The 13185-nt window shown below is 43.5% G+C and overlaps 1 protein-coding gene across 2 annotated transcripts in view; it reads left to right on the top strand.

The window, feature by feature from the left end:
- TAB2 (TGF-beta activated kinase 1 (MAP3K7) binding protein 2) overlaps positions 1–13185 on the top strand; it is a 176596-nt gene that overhangs the window by 62248 nt on the left and 101163 nt on the right. For both annotated transcript variants that reach the window (XM_082249805.1, XM_082249804.1), the window contains exon 2: positions 5775–5821. The gene's annotated coding sequence lies outside the window, so the exon portion shown is untranslated. The remainder of the gene's footprint in view (positions 1–5774; positions 5822–13185) is intronic.

Raw genomic sequence — 13185 nt, 5'->3', positions numbered from 1 at the left:
TCGGTTTGCCAAGGTGCTCTTTTTGGTAAACTTAAGGTGCGCAGCAATGTGGTGTGGTTTTTTTTTTTTTCTTTTTTCAATTTTTATTTATTTATTTGAGAGCATGGCTTCCTTCGTGGTATTCTGCCAAGCACACCCTGCTTGTTCAAAAGTGTACGTCTGGTAAACTCATGAACAGGGATGTTTGCCAGTTCCAGTGATGTCTTCGTTGTGCCTTGAGATCCGTCCTGGCTTGGGACCTCATTTGTAGAAAGAGTAGCCACAGTACTGAACTATCCATTTATAGACAATTTGTCTAACTGTTGACGAACTTCCAAGTCATCTCAGGGCAAAAAAATAAAAAAAATCCTGAGTATTTCTAGCTGTCTAGATACCTTTTTTAAGGGTTTTTGTATTCTTCTTGACCTAGCTTGTCCCTGTTGACATTAGAGCCTGTTAATGTGTGTGCTTTTGGGTGACTGCAGGCACCCACTTCCCCCTCCTTGGCAACTAGTCACTCCAGCATACTTTTCTCTTGACTGGGTGCTCTCCTCACCACTAATTAACTTTGGGTAATGGCCAGGGCTTTCTCTGCCTTGGCCATTACTGTGCTGTCTACTCAGCATTACTTTCTTCCAACCAGAGCTATCTCTGCCCCCTTCAGTTTTTTAGCATCCTGACAAATCAGTCCAGGGCACGAGGTTAGCAGTCTTGCTTCAAACTCTGCCCCTCTCCAGCTCTTGTATTATAAGCAATACAATATTGTTTTTTTAGACTGCACTATATTCTCATGAAGCAATAAGAAATTGGGGAAGGGGTGGCATGATGATGATGATTGCTTATTGTTTGGTCAGCAGCATTCTGGGTATGTTAATTGACCATTTGCCTGTGAATCAGTCAAGTCAGTTAAATCTCTTTTGATCCATTTAACCACTTGCCGACTACCAGCAGTACTTATACTGCAGCAGGTCGGCTCTTTCCCGCGAAACGACATACCTGTCCCGCAAAACAACATACCTGGATGTGGCTTCGTGGGACCGCTAGTGGGGGCATGCACATTTGCCACAGGGGAAGCCAATTGGCCGGGTCTGGCGGACACGATTGCCGCCGGGCACCCGAGATCGCTCCCCAATGGAGACAGAACGGTGGTGTGTCGTAAACGCGGCAGACCGCTGTTCTGTCAGTTATGAACACAGGGGTCCTGTGTTCCTCCTATTTAGGAACACAGGTCTCTGTGTTCATGCAGCAAGTCCATCCCTGCACTGTTAGAAAGCACCCCCTAGGGACACATTTAACTCTTTGATCACCCCCGGTGTTAACTCCTTCCCTGCCTGTGTTATTAGCACAGTAACAGTGCATATTGTTAGCACTGATTACTGTAGTAATGTCACTAGTCCCCCCAAAAGTGTCAAAAATATCAGGTGTCCGATCTGTCCGCCGCAATGTCAGTCCCACTAAAAATCGCTGATTGCCTCCATACTAGTAAAAATAAATAAAAATGACAATCTTTCCCCTAGTTTGTAGACTTTTGCGCAAACCAATCAATATGCACTTATTGGGATTTTTTTTTTACCAAAAATATTTAGCAGAATACAAATTTGGCCTACTAATTATGAAAACATTTGATTTTTAATTTTGTGGATATATAATATATATTTTTTTGTTTTATAGCCCAAAAAAAATAAATCGCACATGTGATCAAATATCACAAAAAAAAAACCTCTTTGTGGGGAAAAAAAGGACATAAATTTTATTAGGGTACAACATGGTACGACCGCACAATTGTCAGTTAAAGTAAGGGTCCTTCCGTACTTCCACACCGGTTAATTATTCCAGTCCGGAAGTGGTTAAAGATGTATGGCTGAGCTAGGTGCCAGTCCAGGCATGTTGGCAGATCCCAACTCCATTGTCAAGATCTTGTCTGAGCCTGAACCAGCTTTGTAACATCAGCCCGCTGTCTGCAGAAAATGGGTCACAGGGGTGCAGAAACGAGCTTTGGCTCTACTTTTTTTTTTCCCCCCCATTTGGAGACAAGAATGGCTGTACTTATTTAACCACTTTAGGACCGGAGGATTTTCCTGCTTTGCGTCCAGGCCACTTTTTGCGATTCGGCACTATGCGACTTTAACTGACAATTGCGCGGTCATGCAACGCCGTACCCAAACGAAATTGACGTCCTTTTTTTCCCACAAACAGCTTTCTTTTGGTGGTATTTGATCACCTCTGCGCTTTTTCATTTTTTGCGATATTAATAAAAAAAAGCGACAATTTTGAAAAAATAACTATTTTTCTACTTTGACAGTTAAAAAATATCCAATATATTCAATTTTTGTCATATATTTAGGCCAAAATGTATTTAGCTACATGTCTTTGACAAAAAAATTCTCAATGAGCGTATTTTTAACCGCTTTAAGACCAGACGATTTTACCCCATTCCTGATCAGGCCATATTTTGCAATTCGGCACTGCGTTACTTTAACGGACAATTGCGCGGTCTTGCGATGCTGTACCCAAATTAAACTTATGTCCTTTTTTTGCCCACAAATAGAGCTTTCTTTTGGTGGTATTTGATCATCGGTGTGATTTTATACTTTTTGAGCTATAAATAAAAAAAATTGTTACAATTTTGAAAAAATAACAATATTTTTCACATTTTTTATATGTTAAACCCCCCCCCCCCCCAAAAAAAATGTACAAATCTAAATTTTTTAACATTTTAGGCCAATTTGTTTTCTGCTACATATTTTTGGTAAAAAAAAATCGCAATAAGCGTATTTTGATTGGTTTGCGCAAAAGTTATCGCAGCTACTAACTATGGGAAATTTTGTCATTCTTATTATTTTTTTTTAACTAGTAATGGCGGCGATCTGCAATTTTTTTTGCGGGACTACGACATTGTGGCGGACATATTGGACCCTTGACTGACATTTTTGACACTTTTGGGGGTACCAATGACATTACTACAGTAATCAGTGCTATAAATATGCACTGCTACTGTAAAAATGACACTGGCAGGGAAGGGGTTAACTTTTATTAGTGATCAAGGGGTTAATGTATGCCTGGTGCTTACTGACGTGTGGGGGGAGGGGACTGTGTGACACAGGCACAGATCGCAGGTTCAGCTATGCTGAATCCTGTAATCTGTCCCTGCCTGTCACTTAGGAGATCCGCCCGCTTTGTTTACACAAGCGGGCGAATCTCCTTACTCGATCCCCGACGATCGGGGGAAGAGCGGCGGTGATCACCGCCGCTCCTCCCCTGGCCCGACTCCTGCTGTGACTGAATACAGCGGGAGCGAGCCTCCGGTGGCGCGTGCACGCCGCCCAAAAGGGGAGGAGTCCAGCGACGTAGACCTACGTCACTGGACAATAACGAACCACTTTGTGAACTCCATGTGAGCGATCGGCAAGTGGTTAATGGGATGAGAGGCTCAAAATGTGAGGACAGGGCCAAGCTCAATTTTCTGTGGAAAGTAGAAATTTACATGTAACTTCTGGGTTGTGAATTTCTGGATTTACTCATCGTTGAGTTGCCTGTGCTTGTGAGCATTTTACTTTAGGTCCTTGTATTTGTCCTGTGCTTGTTTTTGCTTTGATTTACCAACATAATCATGCCTAGGAGTACCTGAGAACTGTAAATAAAGATAACTGGCATTGAGCGTGCTTTTATGATGAAGCAGGCCAAGGGCAGTTATCCTAGCTGCTGATTGAGCTTCTGTGTTACTGAGCCAGTGCAACTGTGCAGACCATATTTGCTTTCCAGTTGCCTTCTGTGAATAGTGTAGTTCTTGCCAACACAAATTAAATTCTGAATTCTGCAAACTGTATTCAGTGTAGTTCTCACCCTGGAGTCAAGCTTACAGTCAGCCAGGAAAGTACACAAATATTATACAAAATATTTTCTAGCTTTGAATGTTTTTTGCCCATCTCAGATTTCTTCGGATATTTTAAAGGGAATCTGACATGTAGCAAAATACTTGTCTCTGAAGTTTATGGCAGCTGGAATTCTCTGCTGAGCACGTGAATGCTGGAGTTGGGCTTTAAAGTAAATCTAAACCCTATAACAAAAACAGTGCCTTGCAGCCCACCAGTCATGTGGTTTTTGCAGTAGATTTTTCTTCTTAGGCATTTTTCCTTTTATCTGGAAATCCTACCAGTAACACACTTGACAGTATGGCAAGTGAAAGTTGTCAGCCTAGGATAGTATCCCAGTGTTAATACCTTAGGACAGGAAGAGTTAGAACTATAGAACACCTTTCCTTTTTCCTCATCTTCATAGCTTATAGGGTTTTCTGTAATTTGCTATGTACTTATCGAACAGATATAACAAAACCCTTTTTGATACCAACATTTTTTTTTAATTGAAATGCAGGTCATATAATGCATTGTTAGCTTGAAAATTACAGTAGTTGTAAGAGCTCTGTAATGGTATACTGCAGCTACAAGGGTGTAAGGATAAATTGGATACCAAGAGCTTAGATTTGCCGTAGGCAATCATAACTGTTTGGTATAAATATGAGTAAAGCGTGAGGTATGAGAAAGTTATAGAAGGGCATATCCATACATACAGGGTGCATTGCCTTAGGCGCATATCCCATGATCTATTCCGCTGTCAGCTGAAAAACAGTCACAGGAGTGCAGAATTAACTGCACTCCTGTGATCCATAGTAGGAGGGACGAAAAAAAAGCTTTGGCCATACTTCTCCTTTTATGTACGCTCATCCACAAATGCCACACGGACATGGCCACCAAATATCAAGCGTATCACTAGTCTGAAGCAGAAAACTGGGTAAGGCAAATACTATTGGCTATTTGGAGTAACAGACCATATGGGTTAAGGTCAGATTAGGTGATGTTTTACAAATAAGTGAGGACAAGAGTTATATCTAGTACTGCTGGAAGGGTCCATAGTGAAAAGTTTGACGTGGTGTGCGGTTGGACCAGTGGCATAGTCTGGGCAACTTTAAAGCTGAGTTTACACCATAACGTACAGCTGCCGGAGTGCTTTACCTCCTCCAGTATTCAGTAGACCCCTGAACACTTCGGAAACGTTTTCCGGTAATGCAGATGCAGAAAAGCCCTTTTAGGGGAAAATTAGTAACATTTTCGTTGCATTTTACCTTTCTTTTCTTCATAAATTGCCTTTTGTTTCACCATGCCCTTTCTCACACAGATTTCCAAATGGTAGCTTGGTGTAAAAGTGGGGCAGTGTTGGTCCTTTCTGATAGGTGTTTGGTTTGGTTTGGTTTGAGGTTAGTGCCTCTGTAGATGCAGATGTAGGCGTCACTGTGGCTTCCCAACTTGTGGAAAGTCTTTGAAACTGCTGGTGAAAAAGTTTGAAGGGATGTAATATAAAACTAGAGTTGCTGCTGTTCCTTTAGATCTATCTATCTTTATAACTTTACCAGTTTTTCTCCATGTTGGGTTTTTTCGGGGCAGATATGGATATAATTTAGTTTGTGAACATTTGGATACATAAGTTTCTATTTTTATGGTATTTATTTAAAAGAAATAGGAATAGAAAAAAGCATTTTCCGGTAATTTTTCCCAGTGCAACATTTTACATAAAATTACCCAAAAATATAATTGGCAAACTGCTTATTAAAATAATATCTGTGATATTTGAATGTGGTGTTATTTACCTTCTGTTTCCTTTTTTGTTAGTTTTTTTAAAGTATTAATGCTGTTTTGTTTAAATAGAACTACAGTATTTCACGTTTGTAGCTAGTTTTGTAGTATTGTTCTGTCTCTATTCATTTTGTAATTTTAATACAATTTCTCTTTTGTCTTCCACAGAGAATGCGGTGAGGGTACAGTTCTGAAAGTCTGTAAGGGCACTTGAGGTAACTTCTGTAACCTAAATATTGTTGGTGTGAAATGCTCATTTGTTATGTGTTTGGCTTCATTCCCAAACTACTTGTACTTCTCATAAAACTACCCGTACGATGCAGAGGTTGTTTAAGTGATGTCTAGTCTTCTGGCATGTAAGCGTAATTATATATTTCCGTTCCAGTGCTTTTCTGATTTTAGTTTTGTATTTTTTTCCTTGTCAGCTGTGATTATAAATAGCTATTAATACATTGCTCGTTTTTATTACTTAAAAGGTGTATGTATATATTTGTGTATATGTTTGCAGCATACAATAAAGTTTGGATGTGAAGTGCTTTGTAGGTACCCATGCCAGAACTGAACATATGCATTTTGCTGCAATGTGGCTTTCTCTATAGTCAATGAAAAAAAATCTAATTACTGCTTATTTACTATAAAACATTGAAGCTATAATGTGTTTGCCCTTTTTTTTCTTTACATTGTTTCACATGTTCAATTACTTATTTTTTTTTTTTATACATTTTTTTAAAACGTGTATAAAATATTTCCTTATCTTTTAATATAGAGTAGTGATCAACTGATATCGGTTTTTCGTTGCCGATACCAATATTTTGGCCAATGCATATTGGTTTCGGCCGATATGCGTCGATATTTTGAACATTTTTAAGTTTTGCAAAATAAACACAAATTTCGACTCTGTAACTGCCGGTTCACACTGATCCAACTTGTCAAGCGACTTGGTCGCCTGACAAGTAGCTTCCAATGCTGTGCAATGGAACTGTTCTAATCAGAGCGACTCTCCGACTTAGAAAAAGGTTCCTGCACTATTTTTTGGCAAAGTTGGAGCGACTTGCATTGACTTCTATTATGAGAAGTCGTTGCAAGCTGCGCTGAAGTCATGCTGCACGGGCGACTTCATTAGTCACCCGAAGTCGGGGCAACTTCGAGTCGGATTAGTGTGAACCGACTCTTACTGAACATGTTCATGTTTATTTATTAACATTTTTAACATTAAGGGCTCGTTCTTCACACCTTAACTGCATGAAAACTGATAGGAAAATTGCACTTGCAGGGACATCAAAAATTCACATAATCTGATTGTGAATAATGCATAAACTGCTGCAGTAGTGCACTCACTCACTGCAATAATTTTAAATCACTACTGCAGTGCAGTCAGTGCAAAACTGCTATAACAAAAGCTAGACAAACAGCTAGACAGTGGATTGGAGTCAGTGGACTACCGCTGCAGTAGTGCACTCACTGCAATGACTTTAAATCACTACTGCAGTCAGTGCAAAACAGATGGAAAAAAAGCTAGGCAATAGCAAGACAGTGGATTGGACTGGAGTCAGTGGACTACTGCTGCAGTATTGCACTCACTGCAAGTACTGCAGTCAGTACAAAACTGTTAGAAAAAATGTGAGACAAAAGCTAGACAGTGGATTGAATTGGAGTCAGTGGACTACTGCTGCAGTAGTGCACTCACTGCAACTACTGCAGTCAGTGCAAAACTGCTAGAAATAAAGCTACAGTGGATTGGAGTGGACATTAGTAGTACTACTACACTTTTCAATACTCCCAGTTAAGTAGAAAAATATTACACTGCAGAAAGCATAACATTTCAGCATGTTCATGTTCACCTGTTAAAGGGCTTCTGTCTTTTTCATATAATCCTGCCACTTCATTAACATGCTCACTTGGTACAGGAGGAGAGGAGTAGAGAGAGAGGTATCTTCTAGCACAGGAAGCAAGTATTTTGTAGCGTGCCTCATTTTCCCTCCACCACTGAAGAGGATCACCACTTCTTCTGTCAATTACTGGTTCCTTCAAATAGAGATGACGTTCATCATCCAGTTTCATTATTGCAGATTCAGAAGAATCCTCCGCATGAGGCCCCAATAAAACACTGAAAGTATCAATTCAACCACGATGAAGAAGATTCTCTTCTGTTCATTGTTGTCTTTTTGGACATTTTTCTGTTTTTGCAGCGTGCTGCTATTTCAGATTATAAAAATGCTGTTCTGGACTTGTCTTTTCGGCAGTAACCTCCTGTTATATCTTCTGTCAGCCATTGTTTTGCCTTGGCTAATACATCATCAGAAGAGAGAGAATTGTTCTTGTATCAAGGATTTAAAAGACTTGCCAGCACAACATTTTTAATCTCTTTGTGCTTCTCAAAACCTATATCAGTCAAAGCTCTCTGGCTTGATAGACCATCATTTGAAAGTTGGAAGGTGTTGTGTGCCATGACACTGAGGTCTGACATATGAGCAAGCATTCCTTACCGCATGTTTGTCTCCGCTGTCTCAAAAGAGCACAAGCATCACTCGGTCTTTGTTGATTCCCCAGTCTTCAAACATGCCTAGTGTGGGATCCTTGCATCACTTTTGTATTCAACACCAATTGCCTTTTTGTTCATCCGCTGTCAATGAAGTGGCATGTAAGATTAATTAGTGACTCTTTGTCCTGACCAGCAGTCAGTCGTGAATGAGTGAATTGCCAGCATTCTCTGGTTGCAGCATAGCCTTTACTTTCTGAACGACCTTTTGGTAAATCTTTCCCAGCATTTTGATTTGATAATACTTCTCACTCTTCAGTGTGTACCTTGGCTCAAGTATGGACATCAACCGCCTAAATCCGGAGTCTGACACCATTGTAAATGGCTGGTTATCAGTGACCATCATCTCTCTGATTTCTCTGTCCACCAGTTGGGATTTTCCATCTGAATCTAGACAGTGACACGTTTTTTTTTTCCCTGAAACATATCTTGTTATTGTTACCTGGGATAGTAGAGGAGGTATTTCAAAATCACATTGATATGCATTTTGTTTTTTCTGTGCTGCATGATATAATTGAATATAATGAACTCTTAGATGGGCCCAAAGATTTGACGTATTTGTTTTTTGCAGTTACTGATCCCATGCTTATATTGTTTGCGCATGTGTTGCACACTGCTGCTTTTCCTGGAGATGGTTGAGACGAGAAATAGTCCCAGACTATACTTTTACTTTACCTGTCTTCATCCATCTCCATTGCAATTTGAAAGAGACAATAAGGTTAAAAAAAATGTCTGGCTTCTGGCACCCTGCCCTGCTGTGGGTGGCTTGCTGGCATCCTGTTGTGGGTGGGTGGCTGACGCGTGGCAATGTGGGTGGCTGGCTGGCACTCTGTTGTGGGTTGGTGGCTGACGCCTGGCAGTGTGGATGGCTTGCTGGCACCCTGTTGTGGGTCGGCTGACGCCTGGCAGTGTGGGTGGCTTGCTGGCACCCTGTTGGGTGGGTGGCTTGCTGGCACCCTGTTGGGTGGGTGGCTTGCTGGCACCCTGTTGGGTGGGTGGCTGGCTGCTGGCACCCTGTTGGGTGGGTGGCTGGCTGCTGGCACCCTGTTGGGTGGGTGGCTGGCTGCTGGCACCCTGTTGGGTGGGTGGCTGGCTGCTGGCACCCTGTTGGGTGGGTGGCTGGCTGCTGGCACCCTGTTGGGTGGGTGGCTGGCTGCTGGCACCCTGTTGGGTGGGTGGCTGGCTGCTGGCACCCTGTTGTGGGTCGGTGGATAACGCCTGGCAATGTCACTGCCTGGCTGGCACCCTGTTGTGGCTGGCTGGCTTGGTGTCACCCTGTTGTGGCTGGCTGGCTTGCTGGAACACTGGTGGGCGGCTGGCTTGGGTTCACCTTGTTGTGGGTGGCTGGCTTGCTGGAACACTGTGGTTTGTGGCTGGCTGGCTTGGTGTCACCCTGTTGTAGGTGATTGGCTTGGTGTCACCCTGTTGTAGGTGATTGGCTTGGTGTCACCCTGTTGTAGGTGGTTGGCTTGGTGTCACCCTGTTGTGGGTGGCTGGCTTGGTGTCACCCTGTTGTGGGTGGCTGGCTTGGTGTCACTCACCCTTGCCAGTTGGGTGGCTGGCTTGGTGTCACTCACCCTTGCCAGTTGTGGGTGGCTGGCTTGGTGTCACTCACCCTTGCCAGTTGTGGGTGGCTGGCTTGGTGTCACTCACCCTGGCCAGTTGTGGGTGGCTGGCTTGGTGTCACCCTGCTGTGGGTCTATGACTGGCACCCTGCTGTGGGTGGCTGGCTGGCACCGTGATCGGACTGCAGCTGGCTGCACACGAGGCTGTCCGAGGTTTGGGAGGCGGTCTTAGAAGGCAGAACGTGTGCAGGGCGCCAGAGAATGGCGTGGGAGACGGTCTTTGAAGGCAGAACGTGTGCAGCACACCGAAGAATAACGTCGCATGTTGGGCCGCGCACAAGATAGCCAACTTCCCTGGGCCGATTGTGATATATCGGGGAAGGTGCATATCGGCCCTCGATATATCGGTGTTGCCGATAATTGATCGATCCCGAATATAGAGCATTTCCATTAATGTGTGTATAGAACATATTGAGCTTTCTAATAAGAAAGCCAGGCTCTACATGCTTGTGTCTGTATACAGGAGGGGGGGTGTTCTTGGCTTAAGCTGACTGGAAGTTGCAAATATGATATTTTTATCTGAGTTATCTGGAGCAATATTTTTATATTTTTATTTACCTCCACTGGATGGTGCTGAAGATGCCAGCCTGTCCAGCTGGGGAGAGGTCATGTTGCTTGCATTGAGTGCCCTTAAGGGCCTGGTTTCTGCCCTGCCCTGTTTAAGGTTACTTGTTTCCCTTTACGGGGGGGGGGGGGGGAGCTTGTTTGGGTGGTTGGCATGTTTGCCTTATTATTCCTGTTTTTGTTTGATTGCACACTCCTCAATGAGGCACTGCTTTGGGACATCCCGATGGTCAAGAATAGAAGAGCATAGATAAAGTGCAGCGCTAAATCCAGTGATCAAATGTGTTTCCACATAGAAATAGAAAGTTTTTATATATTGCTCAAATGTGTTTCACCTATAAGTAAAAAATTCATATGGTCATCAGATGTGTTTCCACATGTATTGAATTAAATAAGAAGTTCATATAGTGAGTCCCAAGTGAAAAAAAGAAAAACAAAAAAAAGCGTGTACATCCAAATTCGTCATAAGTGACGGTGAACCGTGACAAGAATCCCCACACCAAAAGGAACCATGAATGCGCTCGCCGGAGGGTATGGACCCAAAATACCCTATAGTATATGGGCCATACAAACTGGTAGTACTGTAAACCCCCCAAAAATGGCTGGAACACCGGATGTTAATTAAGGTGGCCAGAACATCTCATATGGAAGCCGCGGATCTCTGTCATACATGGAGGAACAAGCCAGAAAAACCGACAGTGTAAAACTGCTTAAAAAGTTTATTAATAAAAAGCCAAAGATACACTTACAAGCATCCAATGGACATAGCAGGGAATACAGAAACTGATGGCAATATTGATGTTGCTGACGGGTTTCTTCTAAGCAGACATATTGATAGGAAGCTGCCATATATCTCCAGCGTATTAAATACTTTCCTAAACCCCCCAATTTAGTCAGGCATTAGGAATACACGCCGCCACTTCCTCCCAAGATTGCATCGGCGTGCATTCCAAGCCTCACTTTCAAAACTGGAAGCTGGTCATGGAGACAGCGTCACTTTCGGGAGCCAGTATCGGTATAGGTTTAAGAAAGTATTTAATACGCTGGAGATGGTATAGATATATGGCAGCTTCCTATGAATAGGTCTGCTTAGAGGAAACGCGTCAAGAGCATCAGTATTGCCATCAGTTTCTGTATTCCCTGCTATGTTCATTGGATGCTTGTAAGTGTATCTTTGGCTTTCTATTAATAAAAGTTTTAAGCAGTTTTACACTGTCGGTTTTTCTGCCTTGTTCCTCCAAGTATGACCGGAGGAATGTTGGAACTCATGCGGAGTGAAGGTCCCGGCGCCGACTGTTGAAACAACTAGCACAATACATCTGCCCTCGCTTAAATCCATATCAAGGAGAAATGATGTCTACAGTATTGGAAGTGCATTTTTATTGCTCATATCTAAATAAAGGGACGTATTACACTATTTCTGGATCCTTTCTCCTCCCTTTTATGAGCCATAGCTTTGACGAGGAAGTATATGAATTGCACCTGGTCTCATTTACCAGTAAAGCCTGGCACCAAAGCACTTTATTTTGAGGAATATCAAGGAGTCTTCACTGACTACATACATGCTTGTCACTTTTTGAACTTTTCTTTAGCACGCAAGCACTTTTCTCTTACGTCCTCCGACAGTCGCCGCCCACTTCATATTCATCACCAATGGGGTTATGTCCTTTATTCCGTAGGAGTAGCTAGGCAATAGAATATGTTAGTACAAAGACTTTTAACATATCCCACCCCCAGGGGGTGGTCCCCTCAGTACATAACCCTCCACTTCCTGTATCCAACTCAGTTTCATTTGTCTAGCTGTCAGGAGTAGCTGGAAGTTTCTGTGCTGGGGCACCTTGTCTCAGCTCTCTTTCCTTTCTTTGGATTTTATTTCAGTTTTTTCTCTCTTTCTTGTTAGCTGTTATTTTACCAGCGTTAGTTAGTTCTTCGGAAGAAGAGGATCATGCGGGCTGCGTCTCGGGCTGACCCCCCTGGTAGCAGGCTGTGGGTCAGTGGCTTCTCAGCCCGCCATCGAGCGTTCAGTCAGGTATCGCTCCTGAGTTATCTGAACGACCCATCCCTGTTCCGTGCAGGGATGCTAGGTGAGGTGGCTACCTCACTGGACGCTGTGCGGTTTCTCAACCCACCTTCTGATGCGTCCTGGATGCGACTCTCCCTGCCTCATGTGCAGCGGTTTGTTCGCCTGTGCGGGTCCCCCACGCCATGTAAGAGGTAAGTGCATTTATGTGGGGACCTGTCTGTCTGGGGGGTGTCAGTCTGGGACTGTGTACCTTGCCCTGTGTTCACACTATTACATTTTCCCTATCATTCACATTGCAAGCTGTGGGCTGCAGGAGGGGGGGCTGGCTGCACTCTGTGTCAGTTTTCTGTCTGTGTGAACGGCTGTGTGCTGTGGGGCTTGAGTTCTCATGCTTGGGGCACATTACAGCGCCGCTGCGGCGGTTTGCCATGTTCCTTTTTTGGGCAGATGGTGTGTTTTACTTCTCCCTCATGGGGTGTGGGAGCGGCGGTTTCGGCGCCATTTTGGCTGCGATCGCTCCGGCCGCATGTTTTGCATGCATGGCGGCCATTTTCTTGTAGCCTCCATAGGCTTTCATAGAGCGCCCTGTATGCCAGCATTTCCTTTCCTTCAGGAGCACCGCAGGCAGCAGCAGCACCACCGATCTCTCCAGGTTCATTTCTTTTTATTCCCTGTATCCTGCCTTGGTATACTTGTCCCTGTGGGGGTCCCTTGTGTGGGATGCCTAGTGTGAGTGGGCTACGATCGCAGCGCTCTCTTAAAGGGGCGGTCACCCTTTTATTTTTGCTGCTACAAGGGCATGGATTCTCAGGAATACTAGTTTCCTGC

This window comes from Pelophylax lessonae (genome assembly GCF_965119305.1).
Source record: "Pelophylax lessonae genome assembly, chromosome: 3".
NCBI lineage: Eukaryota > Metazoa > Chordata > Amphibia > Anura > Ranidae > Pelophylax > Pelophylax lessonae.
The sequence above is the reverse complement of the archived record's forward strand: the minus strand, read 5'-3'. Positions and strand labels throughout refer to the sequence as shown.